Source organism: Pseudophryne corroboree, chromosome 6 (assembly GCF_028390025.1).
Source record: "Pseudophryne corroboree isolate aPseCor3 chromosome 6, aPseCor3.hap2, whole genome shotgun sequence".
In the NCBI taxonomy this organism is placed as follows: domain Eukaryota; kingdom Metazoa; phylum Chordata; class Amphibia; order Anura; family Myobatrachidae; genus Pseudophryne; species Pseudophryne corroboree.
In genome coordinates, this window is record NC_086449.1 from 299,146,529 (window position 1) to 299,159,493 (window position 12,965).

The window sequence follows — 12,965 nt, forward strand, 5'->3', positions numbered from 1 at the left end:
TATATCATCCTACTTTGCACTAATATACTTAGCAACTAAAATGCTGGCAGCCTAAAATGCTTGCAGCCTTGATCAATACTAGTTAAATAACCATGCAGACATGGATGCAGGGTTAATTGATAGCAGCCCCCACCCTCTGAAAACTCCACCCACGGCAAAAGGTTGCCTCAAGGTGTGAACAAATCACTATACCCCCACTAATACACAGTGAGAACAGACTATAGTCTGGCCTAGAAATAACTAGTAAAAGATAAAATTGTCAATACCTATCATAGTACAAAAAGCATGTAATGGCTGGATGTCAAAGTTGCAGCAGTGAGAGATTGTCAATACCTATCATAGTACAAAAAGCATGTAATGGCTGGATGTCAAAGTTGCAGCAGTGAGAGATTGTCAATACCTATCATAGTACAAAAAGCATGTAATGGCTGGATGTCAAAGTTGCAGCAGTGAGAGATTGTCAATACCTATCATAGTACAAAAAGCATGTAATGGCTGGATGTCAAAGTTGCAGCAGTGAGAGATTGTCTATCTAACCCTATCTAAGTGCTCGTCAGTCCGTTAGTTGTTATTAACCAGGTATGTTTAAGGAGTGTCTTACCCCTGATGTCCTTGCTTTAAACAGTGGCTTCGGCACCCGTAGCACACGGTGCTCACTCCCCGCTGCTTCTGTTAGGTATGCGGCTGACGGCTGACCGCTTCTGATTAGCAACTTAACGGCTGGCGGCTGGCTGGCGGTTGGCGGCTGTAATTAGCGGCTGGCAGGCTGCTTGTTCCCCGTCCGTGTCACAGTGCACAGTAGGGGCTCCTTAGTGTGTAATCCAATGCGTTTCAGGCATAAGACCTTCATCTAGGATAACTGATGGACATCCTCAATACCTTTTTGTAGGATAAAACTGCTGGCTTGGTTAGGGATTTCCCACAGGTTTCCAGAGGGGGAAAAAATGATTTTTTTCCCTCTGGAAACCTGTGGGAAATCCCTAACCAAGCCAGCAGTTTTATCCTACAAAAAGGGATTGAGGACGTCCATCAATTATCCTAGATGAAGGGCTTATGCCTGAAATGCGTTGGATTACACACTAAGGAGCCCCTACTGTGCACTGAATTTGTGAAATCAGACTGTGACACGGACGGGGAACAAGCAGCCTGCCAGCCGATAATTACAGCCGCCAGCCATTAAGCAGCTAATCAGAATCGGTCAGCCGTCAGCCGCATACCTAACAGAAGCAGCGGGGAGTGAGCACCGTGTGCTACGGGTGCCGGAGCCGCTGTCTAAAGCAAGGACATCAGGGGTAAGACACTCCTTAAACATACCTGGTTAATAACAACTAACGGACTGACGAGCACTTAGATAGGGTTAGATAGATATCCTCATCTTTTTGGCTGAACTGCAATCCAATCCTAAATAGTCCAACACAGCACAACACAGCACCACTGGACTGGACCTATACAGCAATACTTGACATATGGCAGCAGAGGACACCACCACTGTGACTGGACTGATGCAGCACAAGACACCACCACTGAACTGATGCAGCACAACACAGCACCACTGAACTGGGCTTATACAGCAGCACTGGACATATGGCAGCAGGGGACACCACCACTGTGACTGGACTGTTGCAGCACAATACACCACCACTGAACTGATGCAGCACAACACAGCACCACTGGACTGGACTTATACAGCTGCACTGGACATATAGCAGCAGAGGACACCACCACTGTGACTGGACTGATGGAGCACAAGACACTACCACTGTACTGATGCAGGACACCGAGGACGGAGACACGCCCTCTTGCTACACTCTCCAATGCCGGAGTGAAAATGGCAGCAACATGCGGCTCCTTATATGGACTCCAAACCCCGCGAGAATCCGACAGCGGGATGATGACATTTTGCCTTGTTCTGGTTTCCGAGTCAGGCGGGAAAACCCGAGCCTGGCTCGGATCCGGGCTCGGGTAGTGAAGTCCGGTAGGGTTTGGTTCTCAGGGAACCGAACCCGGTCCTCTCTAGGGGCTACTGTTAACTTACATGTTCTCATATCTGTAGCTGTGTAACAATGGACTATGATGTTGCAATGTCACAATGCGATCCCCAACTACTGAAGTGAAAGGAAGTGGTCACAAGTGTCCCACAGACATATCAGAGCTAAAGATTCAGGATAATGATACTCCATGTAGCTGTCTCTTTTATATTTCATTGTAGTTATTTATTTTCTATGATTCCTTGTTCCATTGTTCTACTGTGATGTGCAAAAACCAAGGGCACGTGTGATTGTCAGCATCCAATGAGGGGTTTGTCATGATGATGGGATATTTCTCCATATACCTTGACTGGAAGTATGTTTGAAGACTTACCACCCTTCAACCTCCTCCATAGTGGTGGACCTATTCATCAGTTCCTACATTGTAAAGTAATAAATAGATGAAAAATTTACCGTTATGGTAAGAACTTACCGTTGATAATGGGATTTCTCTTATGTCCACAGGTATCCACAGGATAACATTGGGATATGCCGGAGCGACAGCGGAATTGGCACCAATCGGTCACAAGCTTTCTGGCCTCCCAGGATGCATCGGGGCTTCTCCATATAATCCCGCCCACTGACTCAGTCAAATCAGTTCTTTCCACAGCTATTTAGGCAGGAGCATCCGGCAGAAACCTATTTAGGCGATAAGAACACACATACTCACCCTTCCATGCAAGAGGGAAGAGGTTTAGTGATTGTCAAGATCCTCAAATCAGGTGCGCCAGGGTGGGACTCCTGTGGATACCTGTGGACATAAGAGAAATCCCGTTATCAACGGTAGGTTCTTACCATAACGGTAAATTTCTCTGGCTGGGTCCACAGGTTATCCACAGGATAACATTGGGATTCCCAAAGCCAGTTTAGTGGTGGGGACGCTCCTGATTAGACAGGAGAATCTTTCGCCCGAATTCAGCATCATGAGAGGAAAAAGTATCCATGGCATAATGTCTAATGAAAGTGTTAATGGAAGACCTATGTGTCTGCCATATCACTCTGTTCTGCTGAAGCACCCTATTGTGCTGTCCATGAAGGACCTACCTTACGTGTAGAGTATGGAGAGACATTAGCTGGAGTAGGGATATGAGCACGAGAATAAGCTGCTGAAATTACCATTCGGAGCCCTCTTGCCAGTGTCTGTTTACTAGCAGGCCATCCTCTTCTAAATCCGAGAGAATCTGTTTTTCTGATGGCACTAGTAAAATCTATGAAGATTCTTACCCAGACCACGTCCAGCAACCCTTCTCCCGCAGAAAGTCCCGATACCTGAAAAAGCTGGGACTACAATCTCCTCGTTAAGGTGAAACTTTAAAACCACCTTCGGAAGATAACCAGATTTAGGTCTAAGAACTACCTTATCTGGAAATAATATTAGAAAAGGAGACTTACACTACCGTGCTCCTAAATCTGACACTCTTCTAACTGGCACCCTTGCCAGTAGAAAGAGCACTTTAGCCGTTAACCCTTCAAGATCTGCTCTCTTAAGTGGTTTAAACAGAGGTCCCTGAAAGATTTTAAGAACTAGATTCAAATCCCAGGGAACTGCAGGAGGAATGAATGGAGGTTGAATGTGTACAATTCCCCGAAAAAAAGTACACACAACCTGTAAGTCAGCATCTTTTCTCTGAAACTACACAGTTAATGCTGATACTTGAACTCTCAAGGAAGGTACTTCCAACTCCTTATCCAATCCTGCTTGAAGAAAAATCCAAAATCCTGGATACTTTAAAAAGACCTTGGATTCAAACTTCTTTCACTATACTAATGAATACATACGAGCTTAAGAAGGTTTTTCTTGCTCTAAGCATAGTTTGAATTACTTGTTTTGAAGATTCTCTAGCTTCTTAAGAAAGAGCTTTCAACAGCCACGCCGTCAAAGACTGACGATCCAGATGGCTGTGACAACAAGGACCCTGCATTAGCAGATCTGGACGTTGAGGGAGCAGTATTGGTGCTTCCATGGACATCCTTAGTAGATCTGTGTACCAATGCCTTCTGAGCCAAGCTGGAGCTATTAGAATTATGGCTCCTTTTGCTTGCTTTATTTTTCTCACTACCCTGGGTAACAGGGATGTTGGAGGGAACAGATATGCCAGATTAAATTTCCAATTCACTGACAGTGCGTCTACAAGGAATGCTCCTGGATCCTTTGTTCTTGATCCGTACCTTGGAACCTTGTTGTTTAGACGCGACGCCATGAGATCTATCTCTGGCAGACCCCATCTGTTTACTAGAGTCTGAAACACTTCTGGGTGTAATGCCCATTCGGTTTCCTGAATGGAGTGTCGACTGAGAAAATCCGCTTCCCAGTTCAGTACTCCTGGAACAAACACTGCTGACAATGCTGGATGATGGAGCTCTGCCCACTTCAGTATGTGAGTCACTTCCTCCATCAGTCTCTTGCTGTGAGTTCCTCCCTGATGATTGAGGTACGCTACCGCTGTTGCATTGTCTGAGCGGATCTGGACTGGTCTTCCTTACAGACTGTCCTTTGCCTGAACTAGAGCCATATATATGGCCCTTATTTCTAACAGATATATTGGCAGGCAACTTTCCCTTATGGTCCATTTTCCCTGGAACCAAAGGTTTTCGAACACCGCTCCTCAGCCTTGAAGACTGGCATCTGTTGTCAGGACTTGCCATTCTTTTATCCAAAAGGGTCTCCCCTTGTTTAAATGGTCTGTCTGTAGCCACCACGCTAGAGACCTTTTTACCAGAAACTTTATCATCTGCTTTTTTATTGTCTGATGATTTCAGTTCCATTTGGTCAGAATAAGGTGCTGTAAAGGTCTGGAGTGGAATTGTGCATATTCCGCCATGTCGAAGGTTGACACCATCAGACCCAACAGTCGCATTGCTGCATGGACTGACATTGTCTGAGTGTGCAACGACTCCAGAGTCATGACCTGCATGGCTATCTTTTTCTCTGGCAAGAAAATTCACTGTAGACCCGAGTCCAATATGCTCCCAAATGAACCATCAGTTGTGACGGAATCAGAGACGACTTTTCCCAGTTTATGAGCCACCCGTGTCTTTGTAGACAAACTACTGTCTGTTGATGTGCTAGGATTAACAAGTCATCGAGGTATGGAAATATTCTTATCCCCTGCTTGCGGAGATAAGCTGCCATAACCACCATAGCTTGGGTAAACATCCTGGGTGCTGTTGCTAGCCCGAAGGGCAAAACTTGGAATAAACTATCAGTATATTTTTTGGATTGTGGGAGGAAACCGGAGTACCTGGAGGAAACCCACGCAACTACAGGGAGAATATACAAACTCCACACAGTTAGGGCAGTGGTGGGAACCGAAACCCATGACCTCAGTTCTGTGAACCAGTAATGCTAACTATTACACCGTCTGTACTGCCTGGAGGATGGCAAACCTGAGGTAACATTGATGAGACCGTGCTATAGGCACATGTAGGTAAGCATCCTGTATCCAGAGATACCATGTAATCTCCCAGTTCCATGGCCAAAATTATGGAGCGTAATGTTTCCATGTGGAACTTTAGAATCCAAATGTATTTTCCTAACCTTTAGAGATTGAGGATTGGTCAGAACGACCCATTCGGCTTCTGAATCAAGAAAAGATTGGAGTAAAAACCCTGTCCCCATTGCAATGGGGGTACTGGGATAATTACACCAGACTGAAGCAATTTCTGAACTGCTTCTTGCAAGGCCCTGGCTTTCGATTCTATTCGAGACGGGCTGGTGCAAAAAAATCTTTGAGGAGGCTGCTTCCTTAATGGGACACCATAACTAAGAGACACCACCTTCTGCACCCAAGCATCTGTCGACAACTGTTGCCATATGTGTGCAAACTGAAGGAGTCGGCCCCCCACCCTGGAATCCTCCAGGTGGAGGCCCGTATCCTCAGGCTGATGGCTTCTGTTCAGGCTTGGAAGCTGGCTTTCTACTAGCCCATTGCTTCCTACCCCTGGCTGATCTATTGAACCGGGGTTGCTTAGTCTCCTCTTTAGCTTTTGCTTTGCCATCGAAATGGCAGAAATTTTGATCCCCTAGTCTTAGGATTATAACTAGCCGGAAATCTGACCTTTTTGGATTTAGCTTCCGATTCTAGAATATCTGACAATTGTTTTCCAAACAATATATTACCAGTAAAAAGCAATGCTTCCAACTCTTTCTTGGATTCTGCCTCTGCTTTCCAAGTGCGTAGCCAAACTGCTCTACGAGCTGCTACTGTCAAGGCTGATGCTTTAGAAGCAATCGTACCCATATCAAATGCTGCTTTTTCCAAATATTGGGCAGCTTGTCTTATAAGACCTAGATGAGACTCCTGCTCCGTGGTAGGAGGGGAGAGGCCATTCTCTAGTTCCTCCCCCATTCTACCATTGCTCTTGCAATCCAGGCCGAGGCCATAGCAGGCCTTACCACTGCTACTGATAGAGAAAATATATTTTTCAAGAAGCTATCTACCCTTCTGTCTGAGACATCATTTAGTGAGGTAGATGACAATGGCAAAGCAGATTTATGCACAAGTCGCAGTACATGTGCATCTACTCTAGGAGGAACTTCTCTCTTTTTGAACAGTCCTCAGCTGGAAAGGGATAGTAAGAATCCCTAAAACAGTTAACAAAACTGATCCAGGCCAGGCTTGAACTTACACCCTTTAGCATTGCTGGAGCACTGTTTAAATACAGGTGCCTTAGATTTTGACACTGCTTTGGCATCAATAAGGTCAGCTATATCTGATCATTATATGGGGTATTGGAATTCATCTTGTGTAGTCTGTAACATGGATGTATCTACCCTGGTTACCCATCTGTTCTGCTGTTTAATAGCCTGGCTATTTGTAAAAGCTGCCTGCATGGGTTAACAGTGTAACCTATTCCCCTGCTTTGGGTAGAACTGCAGGTGCTAATCTTTGCCAGCAATTGCAAACAAGGTCTGTGCGACCACACCCCTCTAGCAGGGCGTTGCCCTTCATAAGTAAGCTACTGAACTATTCCATGCAAAATCACCATACCAGATAAGCATGCTAAGGGTGTAGGGTCACTTTTGCCACTCACAGATAAGGTAAATAATCAATTTTTACAAATACTACACTCTTTTGTGACTGAAAATCACTTATATAGATATAGAAGTGATATCAATCTGACCACAATCCATGTACCTGATTTGAGGTTCAGAACAGAACTGACAACACTTATAAAAGTCAGCATACATACTAGCAGTCACTCACATGTTAAAGTATTAGACATTGTCATATGAGAATACAATCACCATCATAATAACTTACAAGTAAGTGGGATAATTGCATTTCTGTTTTAAACTGTTTTTTTTCAAACATAACATGCAGAACACAGTATTATACAGGTCTCATATGCAATATGTACCAAAATTAACAATTCATACTAACAAGTAGAGAGAATTTTTAGTACTGTATACCCTTCCTCCATAGAGCGGGATACAGGGAGACTCACCACACTTCCATATCCACAAATACGCTCGCAAGACACTGAGTGAATTCAGACGCTACTGATGTACATTACCGCTCCTGATAACTGATGAGAGACACGGACGCTCACTTACGGACACAGACGCTCAGTGAATGCCACGTGTATGCAGACGCTAAGGTCTGCGACTCGGTCTAGGCGGGATCTCTAGTGTACACAACCGCAGCATCTAAGCTATGACCGAGTACCCTCGTGGTAGCATCTGAGATGGAAGTGAGGTCATTCAGTTCATGGACGGGAGATGCGCGGAAACTGGTCATGAACTTGGGGGAGGGGCGACCAGGAGAGCGTCTGATTCCCCCGTTGACTTAAACTTTAAGGATCGCGACCTCAACCTAGTCCTGGTGCCTATGATCCCTAAAGCATAGCACTGTCGCAACTGAGAGTGTTCGGCGCATCAACACACTGTTTGTAGTCTCCACCAAATACAGTGTAGCTGTGTCCGGACCCCCTAGTAAGAGGAAACCGATGCCTTACCTTCTCCCCATGCTCCGGTCACAGCCTGGTTACGTCTGTTGGACCTGCTAGAATCATCCGACACAGACGCCCGTCGAGACAGCACTGTACCGCGAAGGTAAGCGTTGTTGCGACCAGGTGGGGATTTGTTGGAGCGACTCTTTCTAGTATGCGTTTAAGACGCTATTAAGAAAAGTCACTCAAGAAAACATAAAACCATAGTAAGACTAAAAAAATAAAATAATAAAAAGCTGCAGGCTGCTATAACAGCAGCCCTGTGACCATGACCGCCTCCTTGCTGAACCAAACAAAAAACTGATTTGACTGAGTCAGTGGGCGGGATTATATGGAGAAGCCCAGATGCATCCTGGGAGGCCAGAAAGCTTGTGACCGATTGGTGCCAATTCCGTTGTCGCTCCGGCATATCCCAATGTTATCCTGTGGATAACCTGTGGACCCAGCCAGAGAAAAAAAATCTTATTTTTTCTGGCATTTCCAATATTTGTCTGTGGCGGGTACAGCTCTTCTGCTCATAGCTATACTTTACCTCTTAATCAGGCAGTGGCTCTTATGTGACACTCTGCACTTTTTATTTGTGCTTTATATTCAACATGATGACGCAACCATATATGTATGTATATGTATACAGTATATCCATGTGTGTATACAGTATGTTTACACTAGGTATACTTTCTTATTGCCTGTTCACACTACTATATTTTTCATTTACAAAATATTAATGTTGCTGAAAACTTTTTATAAAGATAGATAGATAGATGAATGAATAAGTAAGTGATAGGAGGATGGAATTATCTGTGTGTCAGATAGGAAACAGTTCCCTTTCATCTCTTTGAGAACTGATTTTAATAGTAACTAAACACATACAGTATGTGGTTTCTGTTTACAATATGCATATTTCTCTCTAGCATTCCAAGCTGCTCCTTGTTTTTTTCTTAGCACCCACCTAGGACCATCCATCGACCCCCTCCCCCCCCCCCCCGCCACCTAAGAGGCGGTACTACTCACTTTTAGAATCAGTGTTTTACACTAATAAGTAAACCATAACCCGCGTCTTATCCTGTATTGTTGATGTTGGCTTAGCATTTTGTTTAGACCAGTGGTTCCCAAACTCAGTCCTCAAGGACACCCAACAGTTCATGTTTTCCAGGTCTCCTCACAGAATCGCTAGTGAAATAATCAGCTACACCTGTGGATCTTTTAAAATGTGTCAGTGAGTAGTGAATACACATGTGCACCTCTGGATGACCTGGAAAACGTGAACTGTTGGGGGTCCTTGAGGACCGAGTTTGGGAACTGCTGGTATAGAATGAACATTATTAATCTACTAGAAGAATAATTATGAAAGTATATTTCCCTATAGAGTACAAGCAGGGAACAAATCAGCCTTTTTATCCTCCACGTGGCTCACAGTTGAGTTTGGTTTATCAGAAAGTAACATACAGTATCTAATATGATGATGATGATGATGATGATGATGATGATGATGATGATGATGATGATGATGTTGATGATGGTGGCACTGTTTTATATAGGGAAAGAGAAGGAAATAATTTTATCCTATTAGACAGCAAAAACGGCCAAGTCCATCCACTTACAATAATATTTAATATCACATTTGCCTACAGCAATTAGTTACAGTCGTGTAAATGTTTGATGACGGATCTTTACTTACAGCTTCACCAAAATTGTAAATCAGTTTGATTATACCCAGTGGTGCTCTTATAATCTAAATGTAAAAATAAGCCTTCATTGTTTAATACATAAATTACATGCACACCATACAAATGTCTGAACTGTTTCCCTGCTGCTACTGTGTCAGTTTAAAGATATGAAGAATACATTTTCAATTCAACAGACTATTTTGACAGCCCATTAAAATGCTGCAAGGACAAAAAGATTCCTTAATTGTATTCATGGAAGACTAGAAAAACCATTCTTTAGGAGGAATGCTGAGTACATGTTTTCTCAGAAAACCCTAGAGGTTCCATTCATAACGCACAGAACCCAGAGTTTATACAATGAAGCTGCTGCCTGTTAATAAATAGTTAAAACCATGCTTCAATTACAATAAATAACAGTGTGAAGCTGCATTACAGCCATGGTTTTAGACATACAGTACTTGGATATAACATTGGTGCTGATCCAATTAACCTTGATATCAGTGAATTAATATTATTGGCTAGTTATAGTAATTATCACCACAATATTTTTAAATGCGCAGAGCAATGTTTATGTGCATGTTTTCCCTGTAGATTTAAAGTTCGTGGAATTGTGTTAATTTTATATCCAGTCAGAAAGGTCTCTGAATGTCACCCTCTGTTAAATCAATGTCAAATTATGTTAAAACAGCTTCCATTTCCAATTAACTTTTTAAAAATGGGGAAAGCACAAAGGAATTTGCAAAAGAAAAAAAAGTCACAGAAGATTAAACTAATTAAAATATTGTAAATGTCTTTTACCAAAGACAAACGACAGTTCTAGAATGTAATTTTAAAACAGTTGTTTAGATTTTGGTGGCATCAGATACAATCAAGACTTGTTTATAGCACTGCACATTATTTTTTTTCCTGATTTTATTTGAATAAGGATGACCAACAATTTTATATTTTATAAATATGTCACATATCAATCTATGTATTGTACATCAGTCACTAGAATGCTCTCTGTATTGCACACCGGTCACTAGGGATGATTCCTGCATTATATATCAGTAACTAGGATGCTCTCTGTATCCTGCAACAGGTTTTGCCCTTTTGTCCTTTAAAATTAAATTAACTACTGTACATCTTCTATAAAACAAAAATATATACCAATGGGAGCTACAGTATTAACGTCTAATATTGTTGCTTTTGCTTTACTGTACATGCTGAGAATAGCAGGCCAAAACCGTGTACTGTTCAGCACCACTAAACACACTCATCCCCTGGTATCGTATATTGGATGAAATAATTATAATTTTTTCTGACTATCTAATCATTTAATATTTGTTAAAGTCTGCTATTTTACTAATTAACCACAGTGTCTAAATTTCATACATGTTCAGTGATCACTCTTTAGCCTTACGTTTATGTTCCAGATCTTGCTGTATAGATGGATAATTTACATCTGTAAATCATAACACCTTGTTAAAAAAAATTTCAGATTATGGAATATTTCCAATAGGGGCTTCTTTTGTCCTCTGTTCCTTTGCTCTCCAACTTTATACTCTTAGGGGGCATTATTATAATTAAATTTGTAATTCTGATATATACCTCCATAGGAAACTTTAAGATACCTGTGTAATTTCACACTAATTTTCAATAGGCCCAGGTAACCCACCTCTCTCATCCACTATCCGCTATATTATCATATGACGGTGGACAGCAGAAGACGGGCCCTGAACCAGTACGTTTCCTATATCTTACCTTTTTCAGTACTTTCTCATCCTGATGCCGGTCATTAAATCTCTCTGCAATGCAATAGTAACAGAGAGACTGTGCATGTCGATGGATAGCAGAAGTACCTTTTCTGGTATGTGCCAATAACCAGACACCCTCTCATTCACATATATGTGATAATACTGCCATATCTCACTGGTTACGCCCAATCTCGCCAGATCTTGGAAGCTAAGCAGTGAAGAGCCTGATCAGTACCTAAATGGGAGACTGCTAGGGAATATTAGGTGCAGTAGTAAAATATCTCTGTTTCCATGTGAAAAGCAGAGGTGTTGGAGCAACCTTTGACCCTTACCGACCTTACATTTTAATATTTTTTCATTTGTCTATACGTTCCTAGATCAATTTGGATAATTTTTCCTTCACTGTACATATCGATTAGTATTTAACAATAGCAGATTACCAGATACCAGGTTATATTATCACAATAGGCATAGGCTATTGGACACAATAAAAATTAAATATTTTTTTCTAGTTTGCCATATTAAATGCCTATGTGTCATATGTTGGAAACCTTTTTTCCTGTTATGTTGAAATTGAATTTCTTGGAAACCTTTTTTCCTGTTATGTTGAAATTAAATTTCTGATATTTTCATCGTGGGTGTCACTGTCACCGTACAATACTTATAGAATTTCAGACCCGATACTCCTATTCAAAAAGGAAGGTCAAAATTCTTTTAAACTTTCTTACTATGCATTATGTGTGTGTGTTTGTCTGTGTACCACAATTTTAATACAATATAATTAAAAGTTACGTTTTATTTCTTAAGCGTGCCCCAACACAGAGTCTCTCTTTTTTCTCTGAAATATTGCTACATGCTATTGACTCTGGGTGCACCACCAACAACAGCAACTCCTTGGATACCGATTTCAGGCATCGCTTATGCACATGCACTGTTGGTCTACAAGGGACAAACTTTATAAGAACCCATTACAAAGATATCACTTTAGTCCTGTGCGGCACCAATTTAACTTTTTCTCTCAAGACCGCATGTGCACAGACAACATTGGTGGGCATTAGGGATCTTCGGTCAGTCCTGAGGCAGTGGAAGGCAGGATAAAGGTAAATGGTTAAAAGTAACAGTAACATTTCCCACTTGACCTGTCACCATATGCTGATCTTTGCTACTCCACTATCTGCAGCCAGTAACAAGAGCACTTGTGCTGTGGCTTTATAAATATGCTTATCATGCCTGTTGAGCATGTACAGGTTGTAGGGAGAAGAGGTACCTATGGGTGAATATCCTGCTTAGCCGAGTTTAAATAGCTTATCTCAGCACAGACCACCCTTCCCCTTATACCACTACAGTGCTATAAGATATTGTGGGAAAATTAATTGTACCAGCTGGGCTTGGCAACCAAATAAAAAGGCACACACATGGTTAAAATACACATTAAAAAATATATATAAAGATACCCTAAACACCTCTTTATTAAACTCTTAAATCTTCTCTGCTAAAGTTGTCCAATATGAATTTTCATCCATTGCATACCCTAAAATGGAATAAAATAAACAACCATATTAGGCTATAATTATTCTTTGGGT

The 12,965-nt window shown here is 42.0% G+C and overlaps 1 protein-coding gene and 1 pseudogene across 1 annotated transcript in view; both read left to right on the forward strand.

The window, feature by feature from the left end:
* The window catches only part of LIPC (lipase C, hepatic type), a 305,507-nt gene that overhangs the window by 163,886 nt on the left and 128,656 nt on the right, over window positions 1-12,965 (forward strand). The window lies entirely within an intron of this gene.
* LOC134939164 (5S ribosomal RNA) lies at window positions 11,540-11,658 on the forward strand (annotated as a pseudogene).